A 12,155-nucleotide genomic window follows, 5' to 3' on the forward strand; every position below is an offset into this window, starting at 1 on the left:
GTATTTAAAATAACACTGCGATGTTATACATGTTGGGTTAGAAATTTTGCTTTAGAGAGCATAATCCTGAAGAAATATCTACCCCTCAAATTTATCATACAGATGTACTTTTGCTTTATTAAGTATAACTACTGAAAACCAGAAATAATGCAAGCATAGAAAACCATGGAATGACTAATTTGTGATATGGCAACAGACTTCTAAGATTTCCCAAGATATTATTTTTATTTTTTGTGATACTGGGTGTTGAACCCAGGACCTTTACACAGTTTTGTATTTTTTATTTTGAGGCAAGGTCTTGCTAAGTCACTTGCTAAACTTGCTAAATGAAGCTGTGCTTCAGCTGTTGATCCTCCTGCCTCATCCTCCCGGAGTGCTGAGGTTAGAGGCTTGTGCCACTATGACCAGCAACCGAGATACTATTAGTTCCAAATTCCCGATCACATTGTCTTCCTCTGTTTTACATTTTGTCTATTTACCTTGAAAAATATGCTCACTGAGACTCCGTAATTTTTATGGTGGAATATTGTAATAAAAATAGTGGCTATATGTTCAAGTAGGCTAATACGTGAAAAATAGGCTCAAAATGTTTTATAAAAAAAGATGAGCCTAAGTATACTGCTTACAACAATGTAAAATTAGTATTTGCACAACACAAAGGGTCTTAAGAAGGCTTCTTTCCACTTTTGCTTGGTAAAATTGTTTAGAAAAAGAAAGGAAATGCCGTTTTCTTTCAAACATGTTTATATTAACGTCACAGCATGCAGAGAGTTGCCCAATAGGTGGCAGTACTGGATAAGAGCAGATGGCAACTTCATCAGGCTGCCTCTGAGCTGTGGTTCTTAAACTCTCCTGGCTGTCAACGACCCTGTGAAAACACGGCTTGCTGGAGTCTCCTCTCGACATTTCTGACTTAGTGTCTTAGTCTGGTAGCGCTGCTATAACAAAATACAAACACTCCACACTGAGCAATTTATAAAAAAGAGAAATTTATTTCTCATAGTTCTGGAAAACTGGCTGGGAAATCCAATATCAAGGTGCCAGCAGGTCCAGTCAGTGTCCAGTGAGGGCTCCACTGATGGCATCTTCTCACGACAGCATCCAGGTGGCAGAAAGTGGGGGAATACTGAGCTAGTTCTCTCCTCTCTGTATTGCACTAATCCTAATCACCTTCTGCAGGCTCTGCCTCTTCTGCAGGCTGCCACCAAAAAGTGTGTGTATGGGGGGGGTGTTCAGTTTCAAAGTGAATTTTAAGGGAATACTGTACATTCAAAGCATACCAGTAGGTTTTGGGTGAGGCCTGATAACTATCTCTTTCTTTCTTTCTTCTTTCTTTCTTTCTTTCTTTCTTTCTTTCCTTCCTTCCTTCCTTCCTTCCTTCCTTCTTCCTTTCTTCTTTTTCTTTCTTTCTCTTTCTTCTTTCCTTTTCCTTTTCTTCTCTGTCTCTGTCTGTCTGTCTGTCTCTCTCTCTCTCTCTCTCTCTCTCTCTCTCGGAGTGGGGGGATTTGAACCCAGGCTTTTGCAGTGAGTTACAGCCTCAACCTTTTTATTTTGAAGGTTATTAAAATTTTGAGACAATCTGAGCTGGAACTTGTGATCCTCCTGCCTCATCTTCCCAAAATGCTGGCATTACAGGCCTGTACCACCACACCTGGCTGAAACTTTGTATTTCTCACAGTTGCCCAGGTGAAACTGATACTGGTCAGGGACTTAACTTGAGACCTGTTGCCTTCTCACACCAGGAGCTCCTTGGGATGCAGACAGCCATTCTTGTCTCCTTCCTTGCCCTGCCCTGCTGCTGTGTTCACCCCACATTCACAGAGGACCTGGGCCCAGCCACCCAGAGGCAGGGCACTGTGCAAACGAAGGTTTCTTCTGGGCCTGCTTAACCTGCTCTATCCACCTTCCATTTGAAAGGAGCAAATGGCAGGATGGAGGCAATACTTGCTGGAGGCACCGGCAGACCTCACTGTGGGGCCTAACATGGCCATTTACTGACACAGCTAGTCCCTACCTGGCATGCCCTTCGTGTTCTTTGGGTACCTACTATGTGGCTGCAAGCATCTTGGCTCCTTTGGACTTTGCCCTTCCCTCCCTTTTATGGACACTGATCTTACCCTGAATGTAAGCCTTTTGATTGGTCCAGTCCTTGGCTTTGTACAGCTTGAGTTCAAAGTACTAAATAAAGAGCTTGCCGTCAATGCATAGAAATTCATGCAAAATTTAGCACTGGAGCGTTTTAAGAATGATCTCCTCAAACTTTTACCCTCCCCTGCCCTATTTGCACTGTTTCCGTGGAGCTTGACCTTACTTCCTGCACTAAGATAAAGGGCTGATCAGGAACTCTCTCCCTCCTCCTGTGCACCCTAGTACAGGCTGCAGCAACCCCCGCCTTTGGACTGCCTCCCTGGCACTTATCTCTCCTCTGTTAAATACTTTTTTTTTTTTTTCCTCTGTTAAATACTTACACTTATTGTTTCTGCTCAGTGTTTCCAATTGCTGTTTCTAGCATCCTGTGAACCCATTTGATCAGGTTTGTTCCCTATCTTTCTACCAAAACTACCCTAGTCAGAGGAAATCCCACATTTCCCACACAAACTATGTTACTCTGTCAGCAAATCTCGACCATTTGCGTCAACCTTCCTTCCTGCCCGTGAGTGTTGCCATGCTGACTCGAGCTGCCATTGCCCCTCAATCTTCCCACCTGGTCCTTTGGCTTCTGTCCTTGCCCTCCTGCTGTCCTTTCTCAGCACAGCAGCCAATAATCTTGTTCAACATAATTCCGATCATGGCATGACTTTGGGCAAACCCTCTCCTTCATTTGGTTCAGAGCAACACTCAAGTCCTTATTGAGACCTGCAAGGCCTGCTGTGGTCTGCACTCCAGAATTCTGATCTCTTCCAGCAGTGTGTCTGCGCACTTTTACCTTGAGGCCTTTGCACTAGCTTCTCACTTCCTGGAGCCCTTTTTCCTGAATATTTATTTGCATGGCTTCCTCTCTGGCTTTCCGAAGACATTTTTTTCCTCAGGAGCCACCTTCTCAGTAGATAAAGTAGATTACCACCATACTGTGGATGAAGTTCGGTCGATCAGTCAAAGACTGTGAGGACAAAATGACTGCAGTCCCTTGAAGAAGAAGGGGTTGTGCCACAGACTGCCTTTAGACATGAGTGGCAGCATCAGCTCTTCTTGGCTCTCCAGCCCTCAGGCCTGGCCTGTGGATTTCAGATTTGCCAGCCTCCACAACTGGGTGAAGCAATTTGTTGACTCAGTCACTCTCAGTCTCCTCTCCTCTTTTTCCGTTTCTCTGGAGAACTCTTACTGATACAGGTTCTGGTTCCTCGGCCAATTTACCTAGAATTTCAATCCTTATCCTTTGGCATTAGAAAATAGGTCTGTCAGAGTGGGCAGAGGTGCTGAGGAGTTGACTACAAATCACGCATTTGCCAGTGAGGCACCTAACAAATATTTGCTGAGCACCTATTATGTGCTTCAGAGAGAGAGAGAGAGAGAGAGAGAGAGAGAGAGAGAGAGAAAATATTTAAAGCATTTTGCTAGTCCCTTCTTATGTACTAGACTCAAAGGTGAGTGAAACCAGGCCCCTGACCTCAAAGAGCTTCTATTCCAGTCAAGAAGAAAAGACTCAACACTAACAACCCAGCTAATTAACAATCTAAGCAGTAGTATTGGAGACATCTCAACCAACAACGCATAGCACTCACTTCTCTGTAGAGCTATGAGTTCAGAAGTGATGGTGTGGGGTGTGCAGGTGTCAGGGGGTGGTCATCTGGGCAGGATGACAGTGACCCGAGGAGGAGACACCCATGAGATGATCTGGGCTGGGCCTACCTTGTTAGGGCAACTAACAAGCCCAGTTACATAGAGGGAACTTTTCTTTTCTTCTAATGAGAACCCTGAACCAATAGAAAAGGCAGCTACAGCCAAACTGAAGGTATTTAGATCCAAAGCCTGGAAGTGCTCGGCCTAGCTTGGCCCAAGTGCCCGTACTTTGTCCCTTTTTCAGTTGTGGGGATCTTGACAGTGCCGAGGGCTCATCCAATATCCCCTGAAGGCAACAGAGAGGTCACAGCTTGTTCCACCTGTAGGCTTTTGAGTTGTCTTCTTCACTAGTTACTGCTCAACTCACCATGAAGTTTCTGTCTTTCGTCCTTAAACTCTTCTTTGATCCTACTCATTTGCAGGACTTGCCAAGACTTGTTTTTCTCCAATAAGATGCACCCTTGTTGGCGAAGCAAGCTTCTTTATCCATCCGTCCGTCCATGCATTCATTTTTGTGCTGGATCTCAAGGTCTCGCTAGGCGAAGCATTGGCCCACTGAGCTGCATCCACCCTCTGCACCCACTGAGCTGCATCCCCTGTGAGCAAGCTTACTTATACCACATGCCCTTCTGCCCTGTTTCACGAGTTATCTTACTTAGGGTGGCTGATCTGGTGCATGACAGAGTCAAAACAGCCAAGTTTATTCGCTCACAGAACATTGTTCTCCGTAGATGCACAGTATGTATATATATTTCCTAGCTCTTCTCCCGTCTCCCGTTCTTAGTAGTACCTGCCATCCTGTGCGCTTCTGTAGGTTTTCCTGCAGCTGTTTGTGCTACAACAGAGCAGATATCACCAAATGTTTGCTGTAAATTGTGTTATCCTTTCTCCAAGAATGGCGAGGTTTCAGAATTTGGCTCCAAAAGAAAAAGAAAAACACCGAAAAACAAAACAGCAAACAATTTTCCACAGGGCTAAAGCTTAGGCTTATGATTCACAAGGCATACATTTTTAAAATAACAGCTTTATTGAGATGTAATTCACACAAGTCCAGTTCATTCTTTCAATGCAATATTCACAAATATGGGCAACCTTCTCAACAGTCAATTTTAGGGCATTTGAATCATTTTTAAAAGATCCCCACCCTTTTGTGGCAGTGGGAATGGAGTCCGTGACCCCATGCATGTCAAGCAAGGGCTTTATTACTGGGTTACACTTCTGCTCCTTTTTAGAATTTTTTATTTTCAGACAAAGTCTCACTGAGTGGCCAGGGCTGGTCTCAAACTTGTAATCCTTCTGCCTCAGCCACCTGACTAGCTAGGATTACAGGTGTGCATCACCATGCCAGGTTTAAAAAGAAGCCCATTATCCGGTAGTTATCACCCTCTTACCTCTCCCTTATCCTTTCTAGCCCTAAGCAACCTTAATATACCCACTGTCTGCATAAATTTGCCTATTCTAAACAGTTCACATCAATGGAGTCATACATTATTTGTCTTTTGTTTCTGGCTCCTTTTGCATAGTATAATGCTCTCAAGGTTCATCCACAAGGTAGCATATGTTTATTCTTTCTTTTTATGGCCAAATAATATTCCATTATGAGGCTATATCACATTCTGTTTATCCACTCATTCATTAATAGATATTTGGATTGTTTTCACACTTTGGTTATTATGAATAATGCTGTCATGTGCATTCATGTACAAGTTTTTGTATGGACAATATGGTTTCATCTCAGGGCATATATTTCAGTCCTTTAAAGGGAGAGTTCTCAGGGCTGGGGGTTTAGCTCAATGGCATAAGCACCTGCCTTGCAAGCAGGCGGTCATGAGTTCGATCCCCGATACCGATAAAAAAAAAAATAAAAAAAAAGGAGAGTTCTCTAAAATGAACTCTGACCACTCTGTGTTTGTGGACAGACTATGGGCAAAGTTATTTATTGCTTGCTTCCTGGCTCTGAGAATTGTTGTTTGACAAGAGCCATCTGTACTGCCCGGGGCCGCCAGGCTATGGGAAAATGTTTATGCTTCACAATGTGAGATCACCAGCTCTGCTTTTTGAAGTTTTCTTTCATCTGACTTCCTATCATTTTCAGTGAAACTGGACAAAATGATTCAAAAATAGCGATAAGTAAAGCATTGCTAAGTGTCTAGCTCAACAAATATTTGTGAAATACAGGAATGAATAAAGGAATGGTGTGGACGGGGATCTGTCTCTCAGGAGTTTCTGTCAGGGACTGAACTGCTCAAGCAGCAGAGCAGTTGATTCAGGGCCTGTAAGGCCTCTTTTCCTCTGCCAGAGAGAACAGGGCTGCTGAGATCTGGGGCTCTTAGGAGTGTGGCTTCCAGGAAAGCACAATCATAAGTTATCAGTTGTCTTGCAAAAGGAAGAAGCATTGTAAAAACACAAACAAAAAATTAAAAAGCCAGTTTCGGATTGGGAGTCAAGAAACTAAGGAGTTTGTAGATTGGCCAGTAGCTATCAGCCTGACTTTGGTAAACCAACCACTTTTGGGGGCCTCTGACATCTAGTTTTCAGCAAAATAAGAGCAGATTAGTAATTCTTAACTATTTTGGGTTTGCAAATTCCCTTGTAAACCAGATGGAAGAAATCAGGTCTCCCTCCTTTGTAATGCACATCTGCACCCAGATGCATATTATACAGTTTTTCTGGTCTTCCTGTGATCCTTTCCCATATCCCCATATTAAGACTCTAATGTCATGCCCCAGATGGTCAGTCATCAGGGTCACCTCTGACTTGGAATGATGGCATTTTTAGAAAATGCAATATCTGATTTAGGGAAAATCTAAAGGTCAGAGAGCCATTCTCAAAGCCTTTATATTGTATGACCTCAGGAAACTGTTAAGACACTCTGTCTAATTATAATATTTTAAGATTAAACTATGAAATAAATTTCCCCACTATGAGCCCAGTTACAATTGTTGGCTCTTGGAGGTATTTTTACATGATAAAAGAGTACGCAGTATATTTTTAAGTGGCAATCCTGGAAACAGCTAGTTTACCCAGTGTTCCTGAAAAGTCAGATGACTAATTTACTTTCAGGAGAGTGTATTTCAGAATCGAGACAAATGAGTGAGACTGAAAGTGACTGATTGGCCCTTAACTCATGGGCTTCCTTGTTCCTTACGCATCCGTCCCAACCTCTGCCACCACCCTGCCCATATCTCCTGTGCTCCAAACTCAATCTTGACCCACCCGTGGGCTCCTCCTCAGGTTCATAACTCTGGTGCTGTTCAAGATCCTACTGGGTGTCCCCAACCACTGAGCCCTCAGATGCTGCCATATTGGTCTGGGAAATGAGTTGCTTCAGATGAACCAATCAGATTGGCTCAATGGCGTCATTTAAGCATTCGAAGGGTGCATTCCGTTGTATGGATGGCACTCCTTGAAAGCTAGCAAGAGTCACTTCCGAGAGATGGCAGGAGAATCTAACCTACTTTCAGAACAGTAATTTCAGACGCTGGATAAATCTAGCCCTTGTGTTTGGAACACAAACCAGCAAATGGAAGCCACAGTTCCTCTCTTTGATTCTAGCCATGAAGACAAGAAAACAAAGTAACTCCAGAGAAATTAGTGCCTGTGACTGGAGCAGTTCCTCAGTAACAGGCATTAATCAGGGCAACATTAGAATGGAATTGTGGAATTCAATAGAAATGTACATTACATCCATTGGGAGCCAGATGACTTCATCACAGCTAATGTTATTACAATTAATATAAAAGGAATTAATGATTCACCATCTAGTTACTTTCCTCCCTTCCCCCAACACCTTTTCTTTGGCTTTAACAAACTGGTCTGGAGCCAACTGCGACATCAGTTTAGTAATGACTTTAAGCACCATTTACGCTGCTATCATGGCAATTTAAATTGTCACTTTCTATTAAAAGGTCTACCTCAGAATGGTTTTAAGTGAAAGCGTTCCACACTGACAGTGCAATTAAACAAGAAAAAAAAACTCCTTTCTTGGGATGTCAGTGCAAACGCATTTTAAATAGTGGTTCAGCAGCGCCTTGCTAATTTAAACTACAGTATTGCTTTCTATTAAAGAATAGAAACTGATTTGGACTTTTTTCCCCTCCTTGTACTATGTGACAGTTTGAATTGGCACTGTGTCCCAGTCAAAGCCCTGATGTGCCAGTGGGGTCCCTGAACCTAAAGTGTACCCCTCCCAAGGCAGGCATTAAGCAGAAATAATTTCCCTGTGTAATGGGGCAGCATCACCTTTCACAGCATTTGCTTTTAAAAGTGCCCTTTCCTGATCCAGCGGGCCTTTTCCTTACTGTGGTCCGCTTGATCGTTGGGATAGAATTGTGAGCTGCCAGCAAGCTGCTTTATGGAGATGACAACTTCCTGATTCAGAAATGGACAATCAACCCTGGAGAAAATTTAGTGTGGAAAATAATTCTGAGAACAGGTGTGTGGGTCTTTCTCTCAGATCTCTAACTTTAGATCAGAAGGTGGCTTCTGCATTTCCCCAACCCCGTCTTCAATGCCACCAAGGAAAGATACTTCAGGCAGTTTTTGAATACATTTGAACACAAAAACGGTAACGGAGCACAAATGTTGAATGTGCCAGTATGAAATAACACGCTTTATCCACCTCATTTGTCTTCTGGACTCCTGTAGCCCCAATAGTCCATAATTCCCAGGCATTTGGCTTAGATAGATTCCAGCTATCAGGGAGAATAACACAATTACATTCTTAGGTGTTGGTGCCTTAAATTAGAAGTTGAAGAATATTTGAACAGCAGGAATGGCTGGCATTTTATTTTAATGGTCTTGAAGTGTTTCCAGCCTCCCTGACAGAACCTTATGTCATGAGCAATAGCCTTGCTTGGAGGCACATTAGGCTTAGCGGCAGCAAACGAAGCATAACATTTAAGTTGCTTCTGTTACATTCTCAATTGATATCGTTATTGCGCTGAAGGACACTGAGACGGCATTTTGCGAAAAGTGTCCCGATGATGGGTATCGAGATGCAATTTTTTATGTCTACACAATTACATTTCTAGCTTCACCATATTCTACACTTGACTGCCAGGGAAAAGATGATCGATGTAAAAACCCAGTGTTCACAAGAATAATACATAAGCCACTGAGATCGAAACTCATTTTATTTTACAAATTAGGCAACTTTCTTTCAGTTCCATTTTCATCTTCTTCGTCTCAGTTAATATAACAGACATTTGTATTTAACCCTGGGGCAGCTGGAATCAGGAGAAACAGCCTGCTGACTTGGGGACTGATAGGGGCCAGGAAAGGGTCGTCTCAAAAAGAAGTGTAACTGCTTAAAAGGAAGAGGTGGGGTGGGGGTGGGTGAGAGGCCTTGAGACACTTTCTGAGGAATGAAACACGTGGAAAGTGGCAAAATCAATACAGCTCTGGAGAGGGACATAGAAAGAAGTGCACGTAAGGAACATGGGGGAACATTTCTTTTTTGATTTTGTTGTTTCAGGTTGAAACAACAGAAATTTATTCAATTGCTGTCAAGGTGTAGGCAGGGCCGCAGGCTTTACAGGAGGTTCTTTCTTGCCTGTCCCTAGCATCTGGAAGGTCCCAGCAGCCCTCGGCCACCCTTGGCCTGCAGCGCAGCACTCCAGTTGCGGCTACTATCATCACATAAACACCCTCCCTCTGCATGTGTGTTTCTGTGTCTCCTTCCCTTCCCTTCCCTTCCCTTCCCTTCCCTTCCCTTCCCTTCCCTTCCCTTCCCTTCCCTTCCCTTCCCTTCCCTTCCCTTTCTTTCCCTTCTGAGACAGGGTCTTGCTCTGCAGTCCAGGCCAGTTTTGAACTCACTATGTAGCCCAGGCTTGCCTTGAAATTGCAGTGATCCTCCTGCCTCAGCATCCTGAGTGCCTGAATTACAGGCATGAGCCACCATGCCTAGCCAGCACTGCCTTTTCTTATAAGGACACCAGTCATATTGGACTTACCCTCTTCCCACCTTGGTATGATCTCATTTAAACAAATTGTGTCTTCAAAAGCTGTCTTTAAAGGAAGTTGTGTGCTGGGGTTCTGAGTGGACATAACGTATTGGGAGACAAATTGGAATTTTCCATATCTCCTTGGTGAATGTCATCAGTTGCTTTTAATTTGTTGTCCAGTTCAAGAGTTTTATTTTGACAACTGTTTCTCTAGGGTTTTAGTTTTATAGATTTGATGTATGTGCCTTTTATATCTTCACCCAGATTGCTGGTAAAAATAATTAAAAGTGTTGACTATTTTGCAGCCAACTTCAGATATACCTCTTTTGGTATCACCCTTGACTAAAGTTCTGTAATCAGCCGATCGCTTGTATCTGCCATCATTCAATTGAACATCTCCCTCCTGTCCAGCAGGATGCTAAACACTCATTGAAACAAAGCCGCACAAAATACACAGCACTTTCCTAATTGATCAATCCAGAAATGTTTTTTCCCCCAAGCTACAATACAATGCCACCTTGCAACTATGAGGATGGCTATAAAAAGAACAAAAGGAAAATAAGTGTTGGCAGAGATGTGGAGAAATTAAAATGCCTGTGCATTGCTAGTGGGAATGTAAGATGGTGCAGGTCCCGTGGAAAATAGTCTCCTGGCGGTTCCTCAAAAGGTTAAAAACTGAAGGATGTTATGCAACAATTCCACTCTTAGGTGTGAATTTTTTTTCAAAAGAATTAAAAGCAGGGACTCAAACAGATATTTGTGCACGGATACTCACAGTGGCATTACTCATTACTCAGTAAACACAGTGGTCCATCGATAGATAAATGTGTAAGTAAAATGTGGTATATCCACACAATGGAGATATGAGTCAGATGTAAAAATGAATAAAATTTAGATACACTATAGTAGGGAGAAAACATGCAAACATGCTTAGTGGAATAAACTAGACACAGAAGAAAATCTGATTCTACTTATGTGAGCTACTTAGAGTAACCTAGAATAGGCACATTCATTGAAGCAGAAAGTGGAGTTTATTAGAGGCTAAGGGAAGAGGTGGCTGGGATCTTTTTTTTTTTTTTTAAAGGATAGGATCTTGCCATGTAGTTCAGACTGGCCTCAAACTCAAGGTGATCCTCTTGCCTCAGCCTCTGAAGTGCTGGGACTATAGGCATGTGCCACCACATCTGGATGGAGTCATTGTTTAGTGGATACAGAGTTTTTGTTAGAAGTGATGAAAATGTTTTGAATATAGATAGTGATGGTGTTTACACAGCATTATAAATGCATTTAATGCCACCAGATTTTACTTATAAGTGGTTAAAATGATTATTATTTTGCACTGATTGATTTTATTACAAGAAAAATAAGTAGAAAACAATAAGTAACCAATAGACATTGTCACTCCCCTCCCAAAGAGATGCTTTCTCTCAAAGAAAGAAAATCAGCCAATGTGACTTCAGACATGTATTTTGGGACCCTAGAATTTAAGATCACTTTGAGAGAGTCGAAGCTAAGTGTTTCGTAGGTGAGGAGACAGGATAAGAGAGTAGAGTTGCCTGTTGGAGGCCAAGTACCAAGAACTAGTGCTTGATTCTAGTCTTCTCTAATTTCTTCTTGTATGCTAATTCCATCACTCCGTGTAAAACCTAGTAGGACCTTAAGCCCTACGGATGTTAACCCTATTGATCAACTGTTTATTAATTCACACTGAAATTGTGCCAGGGATCAATATTGAGCTTGTCCATTTGTGTTTTTCAGAACCCACACCATTCAACAACTCAAAGCCAGACGTACAATATGGATGAAATTGTCTTTGATTTGGGAAGTTCAAGGTGGTGTTTGATGTCTCTTGTCTCTCTTATCTGGCTGTAAACAACATTCAGAAACATATGCAAAAAACAGATGCCTGCTTTGTTACTTGAAGTACAATAGTTCGTTAGGAAAGTGGCATCATAGTTTAGAGATAGAAAAAACACACACGCAACAGGCCATGTGATAATGGGGATAAGGATTGAGTGCTGCAGCTCAAGGCCGCCGAGCTCCAACCTTGCCAGTTCCCAGCTCCCAGGGCCAACAGGCAGAACAGACTCTCGCCTGAGGCTTGAGTCAGAGCATGATGGTGCTATGCCCTGATTTCAGACTCCAAGCCTCCAAAACCATGAGAGAGGAAGTCTCTGTATTTTCAGCCACCTGGGTTGAGGAATTTTGTTATGGCAGTTGGAGGAAACGAATACAATGGGCATTTGAGCAGCTTCCACCCGCGACTCAGATTTACTAGTATGCATATAATAGAGCACTCGTGAAATGATACTAAATTGGCTTGGTCAAGTTTACTATGAAAATGTATCCACGCAATGCCTTTGTGAGATGGGTTTAATGTTTCCTGTTTTCTATTTCAAATCCAGAGAGATAGCAAGAGGCCAAGCCAGA

The sequence above is a fragment of the Cavia porcellus genome, unplaced genomic scaffold (genome assembly GCF_034190915.1).
Source record: "Cavia porcellus strain 051 isolate PalLab524CR breed Dunkin Hartley unplaced genomic scaffold, mCavPor4.1 scaffold_33, whole genome shotgun sequence".
Lineage (NCBI taxonomy): Eukaryota > Metazoa > Chordata > Mammalia > Rodentia > Caviidae > Cavia > Cavia porcellus.